This window comes from Dendrobates tinctorius, unplaced genomic scaffold (genome assembly GCF_039654945.1).
Source record: "Dendrobates tinctorius isolate UK_male_01 unplaced genomic scaffold, ASM3965494v1 ptg000367l, whole genome shotgun sequence".
NCBI classification, from domain to species: domain Eukaryota; kingdom Metazoa; phylum Chordata; class Amphibia; order Anura; family Dendrobatidae; genus Dendrobates; species Dendrobates tinctorius.
In genome coordinates, this window is record NW_027362033.1 from 815874 (window position 1) to 842253 (window position 26380).

The 26380-nt window shown below is 37.7% G+C and overlaps 1 protein-coding gene across 1 annotated transcript in view; it reads right to left on the minus strand.

Annotated features, from left to right (window-relative positions):
• Window positions 1-26380, minus strand: part of CCDC142 (coiled-coil domain containing 142) — a 65336-nt gene that overhangs the window by 33332 nt on the left and 5624 nt on the right. The gene's annotated exons all lie outside the window — the stretch shown is intronic.

Sequence of the window (26380 nt, forward strand, 5' to 3'; positions counted from 1 at the left end):
AAAAATGTTTATAAAATGGAAAGAGGGAGGCATATCTAAAGAAGAATATAATGCTGTCTGCAGAACCTGCAGGGCACAAATCAGATTAGGTAAAGCTGACAATGAATTGAGACTTGCAAGAGACGTCAAAAGCAATAATAAAGGATTTTGGGGATATGTCAAAAGTAAAAGAAAAGTCAAAGATGCTATAGGATTTTTACAGGATGAAAATGATGAAATGGTAAGACAGGATGTTGAGAAGGCCGAACTTTTAAATTCCTATTTTGCATCTGTTTTCTTTCAGAAAGGAAATGTAACATCAACTGTTCTTCACTGTCCTATTAAAGGAATAGAAGAATCCAGGATATCTATAAACAGAAAGATAGTGAGGAAACACTTAGCTAACCTAAATGAATTCAAGTCTCCAGGTCCAGATGAATTACACCCCAGAGTACTGAAGGAGATAGGAGAAGAAATTTTTGAACCGCTCTCCATAATCATTGAAAATTCAGAAGTCCCAGAAGACTGGAGAAGAGAAAATGTTGTTCCTATCTTCAAAAAGGGGAAGAAGGTGGACCCAGGCAAATATAGGCCGGTGAGTCTGACTTCTATACCAGGAAAGATATTTGAATAAATTATTAAACAACATGTATGTCAGTACCTGGATAAGAATGAAGTGATTAAACACAGTCAGCATGGGTTTGTAACTAATAAGTCATGTCAGACTAACTTAATTTCCTTCTATGACGGAATCACTGATTGGGTGGATCAGGGAAATGCTGTAGATATAGTATATCTTGACTTCAGCAAAGCATTTGACAAAGTATCTCACACAATCCTTATTGAAAAAATGACTAAGTATGGAATGGACAAGGCAACTATTAGGTGGATTCATAACTGGCTTAGTGATCGGACCCAAAGAGTGGTCGTAAATGGCTGCACATCCAGTTGGAAGAATGTCTCAAGTGGGGTACCACAGGGCTCTGTCCTGGGCCCTGTATTGTTCAACATCTTTATCAACGATTTAGATGAAGGAATTGAGGGTAAACGGATTAAATTTGCTGATGACACAAAGCTAGGAGGGATAGCTAATACTAGAGAAGAGAGAGAGAGGATTCAAAAAGATATAAATAAACTGGATCAGTGGGCAGCAACTAACAGAATGGTTTTTAACAGGGAAAAATGCAAAGTACTACATCTGGGCAATAAAAATGAAAAAAGCATATACAGAATGGGATGAATAGGGCTAAGTGACAGCACATGCGAAAAAGACTTGGGTATACTAATAGATCACAGACTGAATATGAGTCAACAGTGTGATGCAGCAGCAAAAAAGGCAAATGCAATTCTAGGATGTATTAACAGAAGCATACAGTCTAGATCACGTGAAGTCATTATTTCCCTCTACTCCTCTTTGGTCAGACCTCATCTGGAATATTGTGTCCAGTTTTGGGCGCCACATTTTAAAAAAGACATCAACAAACTGGAGCGAGTTCAGAAAAGAGCGACCAGAATGGTGACCGGTCTGCAAACCGTGTCTTATGAGGAAAGGTTGCAGGATTTGGGAATGTTTAGTTTGCAAAAGAGAAGACTGAGAGGAGACTTAATAGCTGTCTACAAATATCTCAAGGGCTGTCACATTGTAGAAGGATCAACTTTATTCTCATTTGCAGAAGGAAAGACTAGAAGCAATGGGATGAAACTGAATGGGAGGAGACACAGATTAGATATTAGAAAAAACTTTTTGACAGTGAGGATGATCAATGAGTGGAACAAGCTGCCACGAGAAGTGGTGAGTTCTCCTTCAATGGAAGTCTTAAAACAGAGGCTGGACAGACATCTGACTGGGATGATTTAGTGAACCCTGCATTGAGCAGGGGGTTGGACCAGATGGCCCAGGAGGTCTCTTCCAACTCTACGATACTATGATTGAATAATCCGCTAATACTATATTATAGGGGGAGAGGGTTATAATAATCTGCTAATACTATATAATGGAGGAGTATAATAAATGCAAATTATCTAAAAATCCTACAATGTGATTTTCAGGTCTAGATCTTTAGATTCTGTCTCACACAGGTGAGCCGTGCCTATGATGAAAATTACAGACCTCTGCATTCCTTGTAGGTGGGAAAACTTGCAAAATGGGGCAGTATACAGTGATATTATATAACGGGGCAGTATACAGTGATATTATATAACGGGGCAGTATACAGTAATGGGGCAGTATACAGTGATATTATATAATGGGGCAGTATACAGTAACGGGGCAGTATACAGTGATATTATGTAACGGGGCAGTATACAGTAACGGGGCAGTATACAGTGATATCATAATGGGGCAGTATACAGTGATATATAATGGGGGCAGTATACAGTGATATTATATAATTGGGCAGTATACAGTAACGGGGCAGTATACAGTGATATATAACAGGGCAGTATACAGTAATGGGGCAGTATACAGTGATATTATATAACGGGGCAGTATACAGTAATGGGGCAGTATACAGTGATATTATATAACTGGGCAGTATACAGTAATGGGGGCAGTATACAGTGATATTATATAACGGGGCAGTATACAGTGATATTATATAACGGGGCAGTATACAGTAATGGGGGCAGTATACAGTGATATTATATAATGGGGCAGTATACAGTGATATTATATAACGGGGCAGTATACAGTGATATTATATAACGGGGCAGTATACAGTAATGGGGGCAGTATACAGTGATATTATATAACGGGGCAGTATACAGTAATGGGACAGTATACAGTGATATTATATAACGGGGCAGTATACAGTGACGGGGCAGTATACAGTGATATTATATAACGGGGCAGTATATAGTGATATTCTATAACGGGGTAGTATACAGTAATGTGGGCAGTATACAGTGATATTATATAACGGGGCAGTATACAGTGATATTATATAACGGGGCAGTATACAGTAATGGGGCAGTATAAAGTGATATTATATAACGGGGCAGTATACAGTGATATTATATAACGGGGCAGTATACAGTAATGGGGGCAATATACAGTGATATTATATAACGGGGCAGTATACAGTAATGGGGCAGTATACAGTGATATTATATAACGGGGCAGTATACAGTGATATTATATAACGGGGCAGTATACAGTAATGGGGGCAGTATACAGTGATATTATATAACGGGGCTGTATACATTGATATTATATAACGGGGCAGTATACAGTAATGGGGGCAGTATACAGTGATATTATATAACGGGGCAGTATACAGTGATATTATATAACGGGGCAGTATACAGTAATGGGACAGTATACAGTGACATTATATAATGGGGCAGTATACAGTAATGGGGCAGTATACAGTGATTATATAATGGGGCAGTATACAGTGATATATAACGGGGCAGTATAGAGTGATATTATATAACGGGGCAGTATACAGTAATGGGGGCAGTATACAGTGATATTATATAACAGGGCAGTATACAGTAATGGGGGCAGTATACAGTGATATTATATAACGGGGCAGTATACAGTAATGGGACAGTATACAGTGATATTATATAACGGGGCAGTATACAGTGACGGGGCAGTATACAGTGATATTATATAACGGGGCAGTATACAGTAATGGGGCAGTATACAGTGATATTATATAACGGGGCAGTATACAGTAATGGGACACTATACAGTGATATTATATAACGGGGCAGTATACAGTGATATTATATAACGGGGCAGTATACAGTAATGGGGCAGTATACAGTGATTATATAATGGGGCAGTATACAGTGATATTATATAACGGGGCAGTATACAGTGATATTATATAACGGGGCAGTATACAGTAATGGGGCAGTATACAGTGATATTATATAACGGGGCAGTATACAGTAACGGGGCAGTATACAGTGATATTATATAACGGGGCAGTATACAGTGATATTATATAACGGGGCAGTATACAGTAATGGGGCAGTATACAGTGATATTATATAATGGGGTAGTATACAGTAACGGGGCAGTATACAGTGATATATAACGGGGCAGTATACAGTGATATTATGTAACGGGGCAGTATACAGTAACGGGGCAGTATACAGTGATATCATAATGGGGCAGTATACAGTGATATATAATGGGGGCAGTATACAGTGATATTATATAATTGGGCAGTATACAGTAACGGGGCAGTATACAGTGATATATAACAGGGCAGTATACAGTAATGGGGCAGTATACAGTGATATTATATAACGGGGCAGTATACAGTAATGGGGCAGTATACAGTGATATTATATAACTGGGCAGTATACAGTAATGGGGGCAGTATACAGTGATATTATATAACGGGGCAGTATACAGTAATGGGGGCAGTATACAGTGATATTATATAACGGGGCAGTATACAGTAATGGGGGCAGTATACAGTGATATTATATAATGGGGCAGTATACAGTGATATTATATAACGGGGCAGTATACAGTGATATTATATAACGGGGCAGTATACAGTAATGGGGGCAGTATACAGTGATATTATATAACGGGGCAGTATACAGTAATGGGACAGTATACAGTGATATTATATAACGGGGCAGTATACAGTGACGGGGCAGTATACAGTGATATTATATAACGGGGCAGTATATAGTGATATTCTATAACGGGGTAGTATACAGTAATGTGGGCAGTATACAGTGATATTATATAACGGGGCAGTATACAGTAATGTGGGCAGTATACAGTGATATTATATAACGGGGCAGTATACAGTGATATTATATAACGGGGCAGTATACAGTAATGGGGCAGTATAAAGTGATATTATATAACGGGGCAGTATACAGTGATATTATATAACGGGGTAGTATACAGTAATGGGGGCAGTATACAGTGATATTATATAACGGGGCAGTATACAGTAATGGGGCAGTATACAGTGATATTATATAACGGGGCAGTATACAGTGATATTATATAACGAGCAGTATACAGTAATGGGGGCAGTATACAGTGATATTATATAACGGGGCTGTATACATTGATATTATATAACGGGGCAGTATACAGTAATGGGGGCAGTATACAGTGATATTATATAACGGGGCAGTATACAGTGATATTATATAACGGGGTAGTATACAGTAATGGGGGCAGTATACAGTGATATTATATAACGGGGCAGTATACAGTAATGGGGCAGTATAAAGTGATATTATATAACGGGGCAGTATACAGTGATATTATATAACGGGGCAGTATACAGTAATGGGGCAGTATACAGTGATATTATATAACGGGGCAGTATACAGTAATGGGGCAGTATACAGTGATATTATATAACGGGGCAGTATACAGTAATGGGGCAGTATACAGTGATATTATATAACGGGGCAGTATACAGTAATGGGGGCAGTATACAGTGATATTATATAACGGGGCAGTATACAGTGATATTATATAACGGGGCAGTATACAGTAATGGGACAGTATACAGTGACATTATATAACGGGGCAGTATACAGTAATGGGGCAGTATACAGTGATTATATAATGGGGCAGTATACAGTGATATATAACGGGGCAGTATAGAGTGATATTATATAATGGGGCAGTATACAGTAATGGGGGCAGTATACAGTGATATTATATAACAGGGCAGTATACAGTAATGGGGGCAGTATACAGTGATATTATATAACGGGGCAGTATACAGTAATGGGACAGTATACAGTGATATTATATAACGGGGCAGTATACAGTGACGGGGCAGTATACAGTGATATTATATAACGGGGCAGTATACAGTAATGGGGCAGTATACAGTGATATTATATAACGGGGCAGTATACAGTAATGGGACACTATACAGTGATATTATATAACGGGGCAGTATACAGTGATATTATATAACGGGGCAGTATACAGTAATGGGGCAGTATACAGTGATTAAATAATGGGGCAGTATACAGTGATATTATATAACGGGGCAGTATACAGTGATATTATATAACGGGGCAGTATACAGTAATGGGGCAGTATACAGTGATATTATATAACGGGGCAGTATACAGTAACGGGGCAGTATACAGTGATATTATATAACGGGGCAGTATACAGTAATGGGGCAGTATACAGTGATATTATATAACGGGGCAGTATACAGTAACGGGGCAGTATACAGTGATATTATATAATGGGGCAGTATACAGTGATATTATATAACGGGGCAGTATATAGTGATATTATATAACGGGGCAGTATACAGTAATGGGGCAGTATACAGTGATATTATATAATGGGGCAGTATACAGTGATATTATATAATGGGGCAGTATACAGTAATGGGGCAGTATACAGTGATATTATATAACGGGGCAGTATACAGTAATGGGGCAGTATACAGTGATATTATATAACGGGGCAGTATACAGTAACGGGGCAGTATACAGTGATATTATATAACGGGGCAGTATACAGTAATGGGACAGTATACAGTGATATTATATAATGGGGCAGTATACAGTGATATTATATAACGGGGCAGTATATAGTGATATTATATAACGGGGCAGTATACAGTAATGGGGCAGTATACAGTGATATTATATAATGGGGCAGTATACAGTGATATTATATAACGAGGCAGTATACAGTAATGGGGAAGTATACAGTGATATTATATAACGGGGCAGTATACAGTAACGGGGCAGTATACAGTGATATTATATAATGGGGCAGTATACAGTAATGGGGCAGTATACAGTGATATTATATAATGGGGCAGTATACAGTAATGGGGGCAGTATACAGTGATTATATAATGGGGCAGTATACAGTGATATATAACGGGGCAGTATAGAGTGATATTATATAACGGGGCAGTATACAGTAATGGGGGCAGTATACAGTGATATTATATAACAGGGCAGTATACAGTAATGGGGGCAGTATACAGTGATATTATATAACGGGGCAGTATACAGTAATGGGACAGTATACAGTGATATTATATAACGGGGCAGTATACAGTGACGGGGCAGTATACAGTGATATTATATAACGGGGCAGTATACAGTAATGGGACAGTATACAGTGATATTATATAACGGGGCAGTATACAGTGACGGGGCAGTATACAGTGATATTATATAACGGGGCAGTATACAGTAATGGGGCAGTATACAGTGATATTATATAACGGGGCAGTATACAGTAATGGGACACTATACAGTGATATTATATAACGGGGCAGTATACAGTGATATTATATAACGGGGCAGTATACAGTAATGGGGCAGTATACAGTGATTATATAATGGGGCAGTATACAGTGATATTATATAACGGGGCAGTATACAGTGATATTATATAACGGGGCAGTATACAGTAATGGGGCAGTATACAGTGATATTATATAACGGGGCAGTATACAGTAACGGGGCAGTATACAGTGATATTATATAACGGGGCAGTATACAGTGATATTATATAACGGGGCAGTATACAGTAATGGGGCAGTATACAGTGATATTATATAATGGGGCAGTATACAGTAACGGGGCAGTATACAGTGATATATAACGGGGCAGTATACAGTGATATTATGTAACGGGGCAGTATACAGTAACGGGGCAGTATACAGTGATATCATAATGGGGCAGTATACAGTGATATATAATGGGGGCAGTATACAGTGATTAAATAATGGGGCAGTATACAGTGATATTATATAACGGGGCAGTATACAGTGATATTATATAACGGGGCAGTATACAGTAATGGGGCAGTATACAGTGATATTATATAACGGGGCAGTATACAGTAACGGGGCAGTATACAGTGATATTATATAACGGGGCAGTATACAGTGATATTATATAACGGGGCAGTATACAGTAATGGGGCAGTATACAGTGATATTATATAATGGGGCAGTATACAGTAACGGGGCAGTATACAGTGATATATAACGGGGCAGTATACAGTGATATTATGTAACGGGGCAGTATACAGTAACGGGGCAGTATACAGTGATATCATAATGGGGCAGTATACAGTGATATATAATGGGGGCAGTATACAGTGATATTATATAATTGGGCAGTATACAGTAACGGGGCAGTATACAGTGATATATAACAGGGCAGTATACAGTAATGGGGCAGTATACAGTGATATTATATAACGGGGCAGTATACAGTAATGGGGCAGTATACAGTGATATTATATAACTGGGCAGTATACAGTAATGGGGGCAGTATACAGTGATATTATATAACGGGGCAGTATACAGTAATGGGGGCAGTATACAGTGATATTATATAACGGGGCAGTATACAGTAATGGGGGCAGTATACAGTGATATTATATAATGGGGCAGTATACAGTGATATTATATAACGGGACAGTATACAGTGATATTATATAACGGGGCAGTATACAGTAATGGGGGCAGTATACAGTGATATTATATAACGGGGCAGTATACAGTAATGGGACAGTATACAGTGATATTATATAACGGGGCAGTATACAGTGACGGGGCAGTATACAGTGATATTATATAACGGGGCAGTATATAGTGATATTCTATAACGGGGTAGTATACAGTAATGTGGGCAGTATACAGTGATATTATATAACGGGGCAGTATACAGTAATGTGGGCAGTATACAGTGATATTATATAACGGGGCAGTATACAGTGATATTATATAACGGGGCAGTATACAGTAATGGGGCAGTATAAAGTGATATTATATAACGGGGCAGTATACAGTGATATTATATAACGGGGCAGTATACAGTAATGGGGCAGTATACAGTGATATTATATAACGGGGCAGTATACAGTAATGGGGGCAGTATACAGTGATATTATATAACGGGGCTGTATACATTGATATTATATAACGGGGCAGTATACAGTAATGGGGCAGTATACAGTGATATTATATAACGGGCAGTATACAGTAATGGGGGCAGTATACAGTGATATTATATAACGGGGCAGTATACAGTAATGGGGCAGTATACAGTGATATTATATAACGGGGCAGTATACAGTAATGGGGCAGTATACAGTGATATTATATAACGGGCAGTATACAGTAATGGGGGCAGTATACAGTGATATTATATAACGGGGCAGTATACAGTAATGGGGCAGTATACAGTGATATTATATAACGGGCAGTATACAGTAATGGGGGCAGTATACATTGATATTATATAACGGGGCAGTATACAGTAATGGGGCAGTATACAGTGATATTATATAACGGGGCAGTATACAGTAATGGGGGCAGTATACAGTGATATTATATAACGGGGCAGTATACAGTGATATTATATAACGGGGCAGTATACAGTAATGGGGCAGTATACAGTGATATTATATAACGGGCAGTATACAGTAATGGGGGCAGTATACAGTGATATTATATAACGGGGCTGTATACATTTATATTATATAACGGGGCAGTATACAGTAATGGGGGCAGTATACAGTGATATTATATAACGGGGCAGTATACAGTGATATTATATAACGGGGTAGTATACAGTAATGGGGGCAGTATACAGTGATATTATATAACGGGGCAGTATACAGTAATGGGGCAGTATAAAGTGATATTATATAACGGGGCAGTATACAGTGATATTATATAACGGGGCAGTATACAGTAATGGGGCAGTATACAGTGATATTATATAACGGGGCAGTATACAGTAATGGGGCAGTATACAGTGATATTATATAACGGGGCAGTATACAGTAATGGGGCAGTATACAGTGATATTATATAACGGGGCAGTATACAGTAATGGGGGCAGTATACAGTGATATTATATAACGGGGCAGTATACAGTGATATTATATAACGGGGCAGTATACAGTAATGGGACAGTATACAGTGACATTATATAACGGGGCAGTATACAGTAATGGGGCAGTATACAGTGATTATATAATGGGGCAGTATACAGTGATATATAACGGGGCAGTATAGAGTGATATTATATAATGGGGCAGTATACAGTAATGGGGGCAGTATACAGTGATATTATATAACAGGGCAGTATACAGTAATGGGGGCAGTATACAGTGATATTATATAACGGGGCAGTATACAGTAATGGGACAGTATACAGTGATATTATATAACGGGGCAGTATACAGTGACGGGGCAGTATACAGTGATATTATATAACGGGGCAGTATACAGTAATGGGGCAGTATACAGTGATATTATATAACGGGGCAGTATACAGTAATGGGACACTATACAGTGATATTATATAACGGGGCAGTATACAGTGATATTATATAACGGGGCAGTATACAGTAATGGGGCAGTATACAGCGATTAAATAATGGGGCAGTATACAGTGATATTATATAACGGGGCAGTATACAGTGATATTATATAACGGGGCAGTATACAGTAATGGGGCAGTATACAGTGATATTATATAACGGGGCAGTATACAGTAACGGGGCAGTATACAGTGATATTATATAACGGGGCAGTATACAGTAATGGGGCAGTATACAGTGATATTATATAACGGGGCAGTATACAGTAACGGGGCAGTATACAGTGATATTATATAATGGGGCAGTATACAGTGATATTATATAACGGGGCAGTATATAGTGATATTATATAACGGGGCAGTATACAGTAATGGGGCAGTATACAGTGATATTATATAATGGGGCAGTATACAGTGATATTATATAATGGGGCAGTATACAGTAATGGGGCAGTATACAGTGATATTATATAACGGGGCAGTATACAGTAATGGGGCAGTATACAGTGATATTATATAACGGGGCAGTATACAGTAACGGGGCAGTATACAGTGATATTATATAACGGGGCAGTATACAGTAATGGGACAGTATACAGTGATATTATATAATGGGGCAGTATACAGTGATATTATATAACGGGGCAGTATATAGTGATATTATATAACGGGGCAGTATACAGTAATGGGGCAGTATACAGTGATATTATATAATGGGGCAGTATACAGTGATATTATATAACGAGGCAGTATACAGTAATGGGGAAGTATACAGTGATATTATATAACGGGGCAGTATACAGTAACGGGGCAGTATACAGTGATATTATATAATGGGGCAGTATACAGTAATGGGGCAGTATACAGTGATATTATATAATGGGGCAGTATACAGTAATGGGACAGTATACAGTGATATTATATAACGGGGCAGTATACAGTAATGGGGCAGTATACAGTGATATTATATAACGGGGCAGTATACAGTAATGGGGAAGTATACAGTGATATTATATAACGGGGCAGTATATAGTGATATTATATAACGGGGCAGTATACAGTAATGGGGCAGTATACAGTGATATTATATAATGGGGCAGTATACAGTGATATTATATAATGGGGCAGTATACAGTAATGGGGCAGTATACAGTGATATTATATAATGGGGCAGTATACAGTAATGGGACAGTATACAGTGATATTATATAACGGGGCAGTATACAGTAATGGGGCAGTATACAGTGATTATATAATGGGGCAGTATACAGTGATATTATATAACGGGGCAGTATACAGTAACGGGGCAGTATACAGTAACGGGGCAGTATACAGTGATATTATATAACGGGGCAGTATACAGTAATGGGACAGTATACAGTGATATTATATAATGGGGCAGTATACAGTGATATTATATAACGGGGCAGTATATAGTGATATTATATAACGGGGCAGTATACAGTAATGGGGCAGTATACAGTGATATTATATAATGGGGCAGTATACAGTGATATTATATAACGAGGCAGTATACAGTAATGGGGAAGTATACAGTGATATTATATAACGGGGCAGTATACAGTAACGGGGCAGTATACAGTGATATTATATAATGGGGCAGTATACAGTAATGGGACAGTATACAGTGATATTATATAACGGGGCAGTATACAGTAATGGGGCAGTATACAGTGATTATATAATGGGGCAGTATACAGTGATATTATATAACGGGGCAGTATACAGTAACGGGGCAGTATACAGTGATATTATATAATGGGGCAGTATACAGTAATGGGACAGTATACAGTGATATTATATAACGGGGCAGTATACAGTAATGGGGCAGTATACAGTGATATTATATAACGGGGCAGTATACAGTAACGGGGCAGTATACAGTGATATTATATAATGGGGCAGTATACAGTAATGGGACAGTATACAGTGATATTATATAACGGGGCAGTATACAGTAATGGGGCAGTATACAGTGATTATATAATGGGGCAGTATACAGTGATATTATATAACGGGGCAGTATACAGTAACGGGGCAGTATACAGTAACGGGGCAGTATACAGTGATATTATATAACGGGGCAGTATACAGTAATGGGACAGTATACAGTGATATTATATAATGGGGCAGTATACAGTGATATTATATAACGGGGCAGTATATAGTGATATTATATAACGGGGCAGTATACAGTAATGGGGCAGTATACAGTGATATTATATAATGGGGCAGTATACAGTGATATTATATAACGAGGCAGTATACAGTAATGGGGAAGTATACAGTGATATTATATAACGGGGCAGTATACAGTGATATTATATAATGGGGCAGTATACAGTAATGGGACAGTATACAGTGATATTACATAACGGGACAGTATACAGTAATGGGGCAGTATACAGTGATTATATAATGGGGCAGTATACAGTGATATTATATAACGGGGCAGTATACAGTAACGGGGCAGTATACAGTAACGGGGCAGTATACAGTGATATTATATAACGGGGCAGTATACAGTAATGGGACAGTATACAGTGATATTATATAACGGGGCAGTATACAGTGATATTATATAACGGGGCAGTATACAGTAATGGGACAGTATACAGTGATATTATATAATGGGGCAGTATACAGTGATATTATATAACGGGGCAGTATATAGTGATATTATATAACGGGGCAGTATACAGTAATGGGGCAGTATACAGTGATTATATAATGGGGCAGTATACAGTGATATTATATAACGGGGCAGTATACAGTAACGGGGCAGTATACAGTAACGGGGCAGTATACAGTGATATTGTATAACGGGGCAGTATACAGTAATGGGACAGTATACAGTGATATTATATAATGGGGCAGTATACAGTGATATTATATAACGGGGCAGTATATAGTGATATTATATAACGGGGCAGTATACAGTAATGGGGCAGTATACAGTGATATTATATAATGGGGCAGTATACAGTAATGGGACAGTATACAGTGATATTATATAACGGGGCAGTATACAGTAATGGGGCAGTATACAGTGATATTATATAACGGGGCAGTATACAGTAATGGGGAAGTATACAGTGATATTATATAACGGGGCAGTATATAGTGATATTATATAACGGGGCAGTATACAGTAATGGGGCAGTATACAGTGATATTATATAATGGGGCAGTATACAGTGATATTATATAATGGGGCAGTATACAGTAATGGGGCAGTATACAGTGATATTATATAATGGGGCAGTATACAGTAATGGGACAGTATACAGTGATATTATATAACGGGGCAGTATACAGTAATGGGGCAGTATACAGTGATTATATAATGGGGCAGTATACAGTGATATTATATAACGGGGCAGTATACAGTAACGGGGCAGTATACAGTAACGGGGCAGTATACAGTGATATTATATAACGGGGCAGTATACAGTAATGGGACAGTATACAGTGATATTATATAATGGGGCAGTATACAGTGATATTATAAAACGGGGCAGTATATAGTGATATTATATAACGGGGCAGTATACAGTAATGGGGCAGTATACAGTGATATTATATAATGGGGCAGTATACAGTGATATTATATAACGAGGCAGTATACAGTAATGGGGAAGTATACAGTGATATTATATAACGGGGCAGTATACAGTAACGGGGCAGTATACAGTGATATTATATAATGGGGCAGTATACAGTAATGGGACAGTATACAGTGATATTATATAACGGGGCAGTATACAGTAATGGGGCAGTATACAGTGATTATATAATGGGGCAGTATACAGTGATATTATATAACGGGGCAGTATACAGTAACGGGGCAGTATACAGTGATATTATATAATGGGGCAGTATACAGTAATGGGACAGTATACAGTGATATTATATAACGGGGCTGTATACAGTAATGGGGCAGTATACAGTGATTATATAATGGGGAAGTATACAGTGATATTATATAACGGGGCAGTATACAGTAACGGGGCAGTATACAGTGATATTATATAATGGGGCAGTATACAGTAATGGGACAGTATACAGTGATATTATATAACGGGGCAGTATACAGTAATGGGGCAGTATACAGTGATTATATAATGGGGCAGTATACAGTGATATTATATAACGGGGCAGTATACAGTAACGGGGCAGTATACAGTAACGGGGCAGTATACAGTGATATTATATAACGGGGCAGTATACAGTAATGGGACAGTATACAGTGATATTATATAATGGGGCAGTATACAGTGATATTATATAACGGGGCAGTATATAGTGATATTATATAACGGGGCAGTATACAGTAATGGGGCAGTATACAGTGATATTATATAACGGGGCAGTATACAGTGATATTATATAATGGGGCAGTATACAGTAATGGGACAGTATACAGTGATATTACATAACGGGGCAGTATACAGTAATGGGGCAGTATACAGTGATTATATAATGGGGCAGTATACAGTGATATTATATAACGGGGCAGTATACAGTAACGGGGCAGTATACAGTAACGGGGCAGTATACAGTGATATTATATAACGGGGCAGTATACAGTAATGGGACAGTATACAGTGATATTATATAACGGGGCAGTATACAGTGATATTATATAACGGGGCAGTATACAGTAATGGGACAGTATACAGTGATATTATATAATGGGGCAGTATACAGTGATATTATATAACGGGGCAGTATATAGTGATATTATATAACGGGGCAGTATACAGTAATGGGGCAGTATACAGTGATTATATAATGGGGCAGTATACAGTGATATTATATAACGGGGCAGTATACAGTAACGGGGCAGTATACAGTAACGGGGCAGTATACAGTGATATTATATAACGGGGCAGTATACAGTAATGGGACAGTATACAGTGATATTATATAATGGGGCAGTATACAGTGATATTATATAACGGGGCAGTATATAGTGATATTATATAACGGGGCAGTATACAGTAATGGGGCAGTATACAGTGATATTATATAATGGGGCAGTATACAGTGATATTATATAACGAGGCAGTATACAGTAATGGGGAAGTATACAGTGATATTATATAACGGGGCAGTATACAGTAACGGGGCAGTATACAGTGATATTATATAATGGGGCAGTATACAGTAATGGGACAGTATACAGTGATATTATATAACGGGGCAGTATACAGTAATGGGGCAGTATACAGTGATTATATAATGGGGCAGTATACAGTGATATTATATAACGGGGCAGTATACAGTAACGGGGCAGTATACAGTGATATTATATAACGGGGCAGTATACAGTAATGGGACAGTATACAGTGATATTATATAATGGGGCAGTATACAGTGATATTATATAACGGGGCAGTATATAGTGATATTATATAACGGGGCAGTATACAGTAATGGGGCAGTATACAGTGATATTATATAATGGGGCAGTATACAGTGATATTATATAACGAGGCAGTATACAGTAATGGGGAAGTATACAGTGATATTATATAACGGGGCAGTATACAGTAACGGGGCAGTATACAGTGATATTATATAATGGGGCAGTATACAGTAATGGGACAGTATACAGTGATATTATATAACGGGGCAGTATACAGTAATGGGGCAGTATACAGTGATTATATAATGGGGCAGTATACAGTGATATTATATAACGGGGGAGTATACAGTAACGGGGCAGTATACAGTGATATTATATAATGGGGCAGTATACAGTAATGGGACAGTATACAGTGATATTATATAACGGGGCAGTATACAGTAATGGGGCAGTATACAGTGATTATATAATGGGGCAGTATACAGTGATATTATATAACGGGGCAGTATACAGTAACGGGGCAGTATACAGTAACGGGGCAGTATACAGTGATATTATATAACGGGGCAGTATACAGTAATGGGACAGTATACAGTGATATTATATAATGGGGCAGTATACAGTGATATTATATAACGGGGCAGTATATAGTGATATTATATAACGGGGCAGTATACAGTAATGGGGCAGTATACAGTGATATTATATAACGAGGCAGTATACAGTAATGGGGAAGTATACAGTGATATTATATAACGGTGCAGTATACAGTGATATTATATAATGGGGCAGTATACAGTAATGGGACAGAATACAGTGATATTACATAACGGGGCAGTATACAGTAATGGGGCAGTATACAGTGATTATATAATGGGGCAGTATACAGTGATATTATATAACGGGGCAGTATACAGTAACGGGGCAGTATACAGTAACGGGGCAGTATACAGTGATATTATATAACGGGGCAGTATACAGTAATGGGACAGTATACAGTGATATTATATAACGGGGCAGTATACAGTGATATTATATAACGGGGCAGTATACAGTAATGGGACAGTATACAGTGATATTATATAATGGGGCAGTATACAGTGATATTATATAACGGGGCAGTATATAGTGATATTATATAACGGGGCAGTATACAGTAATGGGGCAGTATACAGTGATTATATAATGGGGCAGTATACAGTGATATTATATAACGGGGCAGTATACAGTAACGGGGCAGTATACAGTAACGGGGCAGTATACAGTGATATTATATAACGGGGCAGTATACAGTAATGGGACAGTATACAGTGATATTATATAATGGGGCAGTATACAGTGATATTATATAACGGGGCAGTATATAGTGATATTATATAACGGGGCAGTATACAGTAATGGGGCAGTATACAGTGATATTATATAATGGGGCAGTATACAGTGATATTATATAACGAGGCAGTATACAGTAATGGGGAAGTATACAGTGATATTATATAACGGGGCAGTATACAGTAACGGGGCAGTATACAGTGATATTATATAATGGGGCAGTATACAGTAATGGGACAGTATACAGTGATATTATATAACGGGGCAGTATACAGTAATGGGGCAGTATACAGTGATTATATAATGGGGAAGTATACAGTGATATTATATAACGGGGCAGTATACAGTGATATTATATAACGGGGCAGTATACAGTAATGGGGCAGTATACAGTGATATTATATAATGGGGCAGTATACAGTGATATTATATAACGAGGCAGTATACAGTAATGGGGAAGTATACAGTGATATTATATAACGGGGCAGTATACAGTAACGGGGCAGTATACAGTGATATTATATAATGGGGCAGTATACAGTAATGGGACAGTATACAGTGATATTATATAACGGGGCAGTATACAGTAATGGGGCAGTATACAGTGATTATATAATGGGGAAGTATACAGTGATATTATATAACGGGGCAGTATACAGTAACGGGGCAGTATACAGTGATATTATATAACGGGGCAGTATACAGTAATGGGACAGTATACAGTGATATTATATAACGGGGCAGTATACAGTAATGGGGGCAGTATACAGTGATATTATATAACGGGGCAGTATACAGTAATGGAGCAGTATACAGTGATATTATATAACGGGGCAGTATACAGTAATGGGGCAGTATACAGTGATATTATATAATGGGGCAGTATACAGTGATATTATATAACGGGGCAGTATACAGTAATGGGACAGTATACAGTGATATTATATAATGGGGCAGTATACAGTGACATTATATAACGGGGCAGTATATAGTGATATATAACGGGGCAGTATACAGTAATGGGGCAGTATACAGTGATATTATATAACGGGGCAGTATACAGTAATGGGGGCAGTATACAGTGATATTATATAATGGGGCAGTATACAGTGATATTATATAACGGGGCAGTATACAGTAACGGGGCAGTATACAGTGATATTATATAATGGGGCAGTATACAGTAGTGGGACAGTATACAGTGATACTATATAACGGGGCAGTATACAGTAATGGGACAGTATACAGTGATATTATATAACGGGGCAGTATACAGGAATGGGGCAGTATACAGTGATTATATAATAGGGCAGTACACAGTAATTGGGCAGTATACAGTGATATTATGTAACGGGGCAGTATACAGTAATGGGCAGTATACAGTGATATTATATAACGGGGCAGTATACAGTGATATTATATAATGGGGCAGTATACAGTGATATTATATAACGGGGCAGTATACAGTAACGGGGCAGTATACAGTGATATTATATAACGGGGCAGTATACAGTAATGGGGCAGTATACAGTGATATTATATAACGGGGCAGTATACAGTGATATTATATAACGGGGCAGTATACAGTGATATTATATAACGGGGCAGTATACAGTAACGGGGCAGTATACAGTAACGGGGCAGTATACAGTAACGGGGCAGTATACAGTGATATTATATAACGGGGCAGTATACAGTAACAGGGCAGTATACAGTAATGGGGCAGTATACAGTGATATTATATAACGGGGCAGTATACAGTAATGGGACAGTATACAGTGATATTATATAACTGGGCAGTATACAGTAACGGGGCAGTATACAGTAATATTATATAACAGGGCAGTATACAGAAACGGGGCAGTATACAGTAATATTATATAACAGGGAAGTATACAGTGATATTATATAACGGGGCAGTATACAGTGATATTATATAACGGGGCAGTATACAGTAACGGGGCAGTATACAGTGATATTATATATTGGGGCAGTATACAGTGATATTATATAACGGGGCAGTATATAGTGATATTATATAACGGGGCAGTATACAGTAATGGGGCAGTATACAGTGATATTATATAACGGGGCAGTATACAGTGATATTATATAACGGGGCAGTATACAGTAATATTATATAACGGGGCAGTATACTGTAATGGGGGCAGTATACAGTGATATTATATAACGGGGCAGTATACAGTGATATTATATAACGGGGCAGTATACAGTGATATTATATAACGGGGCAGTATACAGTAATGGGGGCAGTATACAGTGATATTATATAACGGGGCAGTATACAGTAATGGGGCAGTATACAGTGATATTATATAACGGGGCAGTATACAGTGATATTATATAATGGGGCAGTATACAGTGATATTATATAACGGGGCAGTATACAGTAATGGGGGCAGTATACAGTGATATTATATAACGGGGCAGTATACAGTAATGGGGCAGTATACAGTGATATTATATAACGGGGCAGTATACAGTAATGGGGCAGTATACAGTGATATTATATAATGGGGCAGTATACAGTGATATTATATAACGGGGCAGTATACAGTAACGGGGCAGTATACAGTGATATTATATAACGGGGCAGTATACAGTAATGGGGCAGTATAGAGTGATATTATATAACGGGGCAGTATACAGTGATATTATATAACGGGGCAGTATACAGTGATATTATATAACAGGGCAGTATACAGTAACGGGGCAGTATACAGTAACGGGGCAGTATACAGTAACGGGGCAGTATACAGTGATATTATATAACAGGGCAGTATACAGTAACAGGGCAGTATACAGTAATGGGGCAGTATACAGTGATATTATATAACGGGGCAGTATACAGTAATGGGACAGTATACAGTGATATATAACTGGGCAGTATACAGTAACGGGGCAGTATACAGTAATATTATATAACAGGGCAGTATACAGAAACGGGGCAGTATACAGTAATATTATATAACAGGGAAGTATACAGTGATATTATATAACGGGGCAGTATACAGTGATATTATATAACGGGCAGTATACAGTAACGGGGCAGTATACAGTGATATTATATATTGGGGCAGTATACAGTGATATTATATAACGGGGCAGTATATAGTGATATTATATAACGGGGCAGTATACAGTAATGGGGCAGTATACAGTGATATTATGTAACGGGGCAGTATACAGTGATATTATATAACGGGGCAGTATACAGTAATATTATATAACGGGGCAGTATACTGTAATGGGGGCAGTATACAGTGATATATAACGGGGCAGTATACAGTGATATTATATAACGGGGCAGTATACAGTGATATTATATAACGGGGCAGTATACAGTAATGGGGGCAGTATACAGTGATATTATATAATGGGGCAGTATACAGTAATGGGGCAGTATACAGTGATATTATGTAACGGGGCAGTATACAGTGATATTATATAATGGGGCAGTATACAGTGATATTATATAACGGGGCAGTATACAGTAATGGGGGCAGTATACAGTGATATTATATAATGGGGCAGTATACAGTGATATTATATAATGGGGCAGTATACAGTAATGGGGCAGTATACAGTGATATTATATAACGGGGCAGTATACAGTAATGGGGCAGTATACAGTGATATATAACAGGGCAGTATACAGTGATATTATATAATGGGGCAGTATACAGTAATGGGGCAGTATACAGTGATATTATATAACGGGGCAGTATACAGTAATGGGGGCAGTATACAGTGATATTATATAACGGGGCAGTATACAGTAATGGGGGCAGTATACAGTGATATTATATAACGGGGCAGTATACAGTGATATTATATAACGGGGCAGTATACAGTGATATTATATAACGGGGCAGTATACAGTAATGGGGCAGTATACAATGATATATAACAGGGCAGTATACAGTAATGGGGCAGTATACAGTGATTATATAATGGGGCAGTATACAGTGATATTATGTAACGGGGCAGTATACAGTGATATTATATAACGGGGCAGTATACAGTAATGGGGCAGTATACAGTGATATATAACAGGGCAGTATACAGTAATGGGGCAGTATACAGTGATATTATATAATGGGGCAGTATACAGTGATATTATGTAACGGCGCAGTATATAATGATATTATATAACAGGGCAGTATACAGTAATGGGGCATTATACAGTGATATTATATAACGGGGCAGTATACAGTAACGGGGAAGTATACAGTGATATTATATATTGGGGCAGTATACAGTGATATTATATAACGGGGCAGTATATAGTGATATTATATAATGGGGCAGTATATAATGATATTATATAACGGGGCAGTATACAGTAATGGGGCAGTATACAGTAATGGGGCAGTATACAGTGATATTATGTAACGGGGCAGTATACAGTGATATTATATAATGGGGCAGTATACAGTGATATTATATAATGGGGCAGTATACAGTGATATTATGTAACGGGGCAGTATATAATGATATTATATAACGGGGCAGTATACAGGAATGGGGCAGTATACAGTGATATTATGCAACGGGGCAGTATACAGTGATATTATATAACGGGGCAGTATACAGTGATATTATATAATGGGGGCAGTATACAGTGATATTATATAACGGGGCAGTATACAGTAATGGGGCAGTATACAGTGATATTATATAATGGGGGCAGTATACAGTGATATTATATAACGGGGCAGTATACAGTAATGGGGCAGTATACAGTGATATTATGTAACGGGGCAGTATACAGTGATATTATATAACGGGGCAGTATACAGTATTGGGGCAGTATACAGTGATATTATATAACGGGGCAGTATACAGTAATGGGGCAGTATACAGTGATATTATATAACGGGGCAGTATACAGTAATGGGGCAGTATACAGTGATATTATATAACTGGGCAGTATACAGTGATATTATATAACGGGGCAGTATACAGTGATGGGGGCAGTATACAGTGATATATAACGGGGCAGTATACAGTGATATTATATAACGGGGCAGTATACAGTAATGGGGGCAGTATACAGTGATATATAACGGGGCAGTATACAGTGATATTATATAACGGGGCAGTATACAGTAATGGGGGCAGTATACAGTGATTATATAATGGGGCAGTATACAGTGATATTATATAACAGGGCAGTATACAGTAATGGGGCAGTATACAGTGATTATATAATGGGGCAGTATACAGTGATATTATATAATGGGGCAGTATACAGTAATGGGGCAGTATACAGTGATATTATATAACGGGGCAGTATACAGTGATATTATATAACGGGGCAGTATACAGTAATGGGGCAGTATACAGTGATATTATATAACAGGGCAGTATACAGTAATGGGGCAATATACAGTGATATTATATAATGGGGCAGTATACAGTATTGGGGCAGTATACAGTGATATTATATAACGGGGCAGTATACAGTAATGGGGCAGTATACAGTGATATATAACGGGGCAGTATACAGTGATATTATATAACGGGGCAGTATACAGTAATGGGGGCAGTATACAGTGATATTATGTAACGGGGCAGTATACAGTATTGGGGCAGTATACAGTGATATTATATAACGGGGCAGTATACAGTAATGGGGCAGTATACAGTGATATTATATAACAGGGCAGTATACAGTGATATTATATAACGGGGCAGTATATAGTAATGGGGCAGTATACAGTGATATTATGTAACAGGGCAGTATACAGTGATATTATATAACGGGGCAGTATACAGTAATGGGGCAGTATACAGTGATATTATGTAACGGGGCAGTATACAGTGATATTATATAACGGGGCAGTATATAGTAATGGGGCAGTATACAGTGATATTATGTAACAGGGCAGTATACAGTGATATTATATAACGGGGCAGTATACAGTAATGGGGCAGTATACAGTGATATTATGTAATGGGGCAGTATACAGTGATATTATATAATGGGGCAGTATACAGTGATATTATATAACGGGGCAGTATACAGTAATGGGGGCAGTATACAGTGATATTATATAACGGGGCAGTATACAGTGATATTATATAACGGGGCAGTATACAGTAATGGGGGCAGTATACAGTGATATTATATAACGGGGCAGTATACAGTGATATTATATAACGGGGCAGTATACAGTAACGGGGCAGTATACAGTGATATTATATAACGGGGCAGTATACAGTGATATTATATAACGGGGCAGTATACAGTAATGGGGGCAGTATACAGTGATATTATATAACGGGGCAGTATACAGTGATATTATATAATGGGGCAGTATACAGTATTGGGGCAGTATACAGTGATATTATATAACGGGGCAGTATACAGTGATATTATATAACGGGGCAGTATACAGTAATGGGGCAGTATACAGTGATATTATATAACGGGGCAGTATACAGTGATATTATGTAACGGGGCAGTATATAATGATATTATATAATGGGGCAGTATACAGTGATATTATATAACGGGGCAGTATACTGTAATGGGGGCAGTATACAGTGATATTATATAATGGGGCAGTATACAGTGATATTATATAACGGGGCAGTATACAGTGATATTATATAACGGGGCAGTATACAGTGATGGAGGCAGTATACAGTGATATTATATAACGGGGCAGTATACAGTGATATTATATAACGGGGCAGTATACAGTAATGGGGGCAGTATACAGTGATATTATATAACGGGGCAGTATACAGTGATATTATATAACGGGGCAGTATACAGTAATGGGGCAGTATACAGTGATATTATGTAACGGGGCAGTATACAGTGATATTATATAACGGGGCAGTATATAGTAATGGGGCAGTATACAGTGATATTATATAACAGGGCAGTATACAGTGATATTATATAACGGGGCAGTATACAGTGATATTATGTAATGGGGCAGTATACAGTGATATTATATAATGGGGCAGTATACAGTATTGGGGCAGTATACAGTGATATTATATAACGGGGCAGTATATAGTAATGGGGGCAGTATACAGTGATATTATATAACGGGGCAGTATACAGTAACGGGGCAGTATACAGTGATAATATATATTGGGGCAGTATACAGTGATATTATATAACGGGGCAGTATATAGTGATATTATATAACTGGGCAGTATACAGTAATGGGGGCAGTATACAGTGATATTATATAATGGGGCAGTATACAGTATTGGGGCAGTATACAGTGATATTATATAACGGGGCAGTATACAGTGATATTATATAACGGGGCAGTATACAGTGATATTATATAACGGGGCAGTATACAGTAATGGGGGCAGTATACAGTGATATTATATAATGGGGCAGTATACAGTATTGGGGCAGTATACAGTGATATTATATAACGGGGCAGTATACAGTGATATTATATAACGGGGCAGTATACAGTAATGGGGCAGTATACAGTGATATTATATAACGGGGCAGTATACAGTAACGGGGCAGTATATAATGATATTATATAATGGGGCAGTATACAGTGATATTATATAACGGGGCAGTATACTGTAATGGGGGCAGTATACAGTGATATTATATAACGGGGCAGTATACAGTGATATTATATAACGGGGCAGTATACAGTGATATTATGTAACGGGGCAGTATATAATGATATTATATAATGGGGGCAGTATACAGTGATATTATATAACGGGGCAGTATACTGTAATGGGGGCAGTATACAGTGATATTATATAATGGGGCAGTATACAGTGATATTATATAATGGGGCAGTATACTGTAATGGGGGCAGTATACAGTGATATTATATAATGGGGCAGTATACAGTGATATTATATAACGGGGCAGTATACAGTGATATTATATAACGGGGCAGTATACTGTAATGGGGGCAGTATACAGTGATATTATATAATGGGGCAGTATACAGTGATATTATATAACGGGGCAGTATACAGTGATATTATATAACGGGGCAGTATACTGTAATGGGGGCAGTATACAGTGATATTATATAATGGGGCAGTATACAGTGATATTATATAACGGGGCAGTATACAGTGATATTATATAACGGGGCAGTATACAGTGATATTATGTAACGGGGCAGTATATAATGATATTATATAATGGGGGCAGTATACAGTGATATTATATAACGGGGCAGTATACTGTAATGGGGGCAGTATACAGTGATATTATATAATGGGGCAGTATACAGTGATATTATATAACGGGGCAGTATACAGTGATATTATATAACGGGGCAGTATACTGTAATGGGGCAGTATACAGTGATATTATATAATGGGGCAGTATACAGTGATATTATATAACGGGGCAGTATACTGTAATGGGGGCAGTATACAGTGATATTATATAATGGGGCAGTATACAGTGATATTATATAACGGGGCAGTATACTGTAATGGGGGCAGTATACAGTGATATTATATAATGGGGCAGTATACAGTGATATTATATAACGGGGCAGTATACTGTAATGGGGGCAGTATACAGTGATATTATATAACGGGGCAGTATACAGTAATGGGGCAGTATACAGTGATATTATATAATGGGGCAGTATACAGTGATATTATATAACGGGGCAGTATACAGTAATGGGACAGTATACAGTGATATTATATAATGGGGCAGTATACAGTGATATTATATAATGGGGCAGTATACAGTAATGGGACAGTATACAGTGATATTATATAATGGGGCAGTATACAGTAATGGGGCAGTATACAGTGATATTATATAACGGGGCAGTATACAGTAATGGGACAGTATACAGTGATATTATATAATGGGGCAGTATACAGTAATGGGGCAGTATACAGTGATATTATATATTGGGGCAGTATACAGTGATATTATATAACGGGGCAGTATACAGTGATATTATATAATGGGGCAGTATACAGTGATATTATATAATGGGGCAGTATACAGTGATATTATATAACGGGGCAGTATACAGTGATATTATATAATGGGGCAGTATAGAGTGATATTATATAACGGGGCAGTATACAGTAATGGGGCAGTATACAGTGATATTATATAGTGGGGCAGTATACAGTGATATTATATAATGGGGCAGTATACAGTAATGGGGGCAGTATACAATGATATTATATAACGGGGCAGTATACAGTAATGGGGCAGTATACAGTGATATTATATAATGGGGCAATATACAGTGATATTATATAATGGGGCAGTATACAGTGATATTATATAATGGGGCAGTATACAGTAATGGGGGCAGTATACAGTGA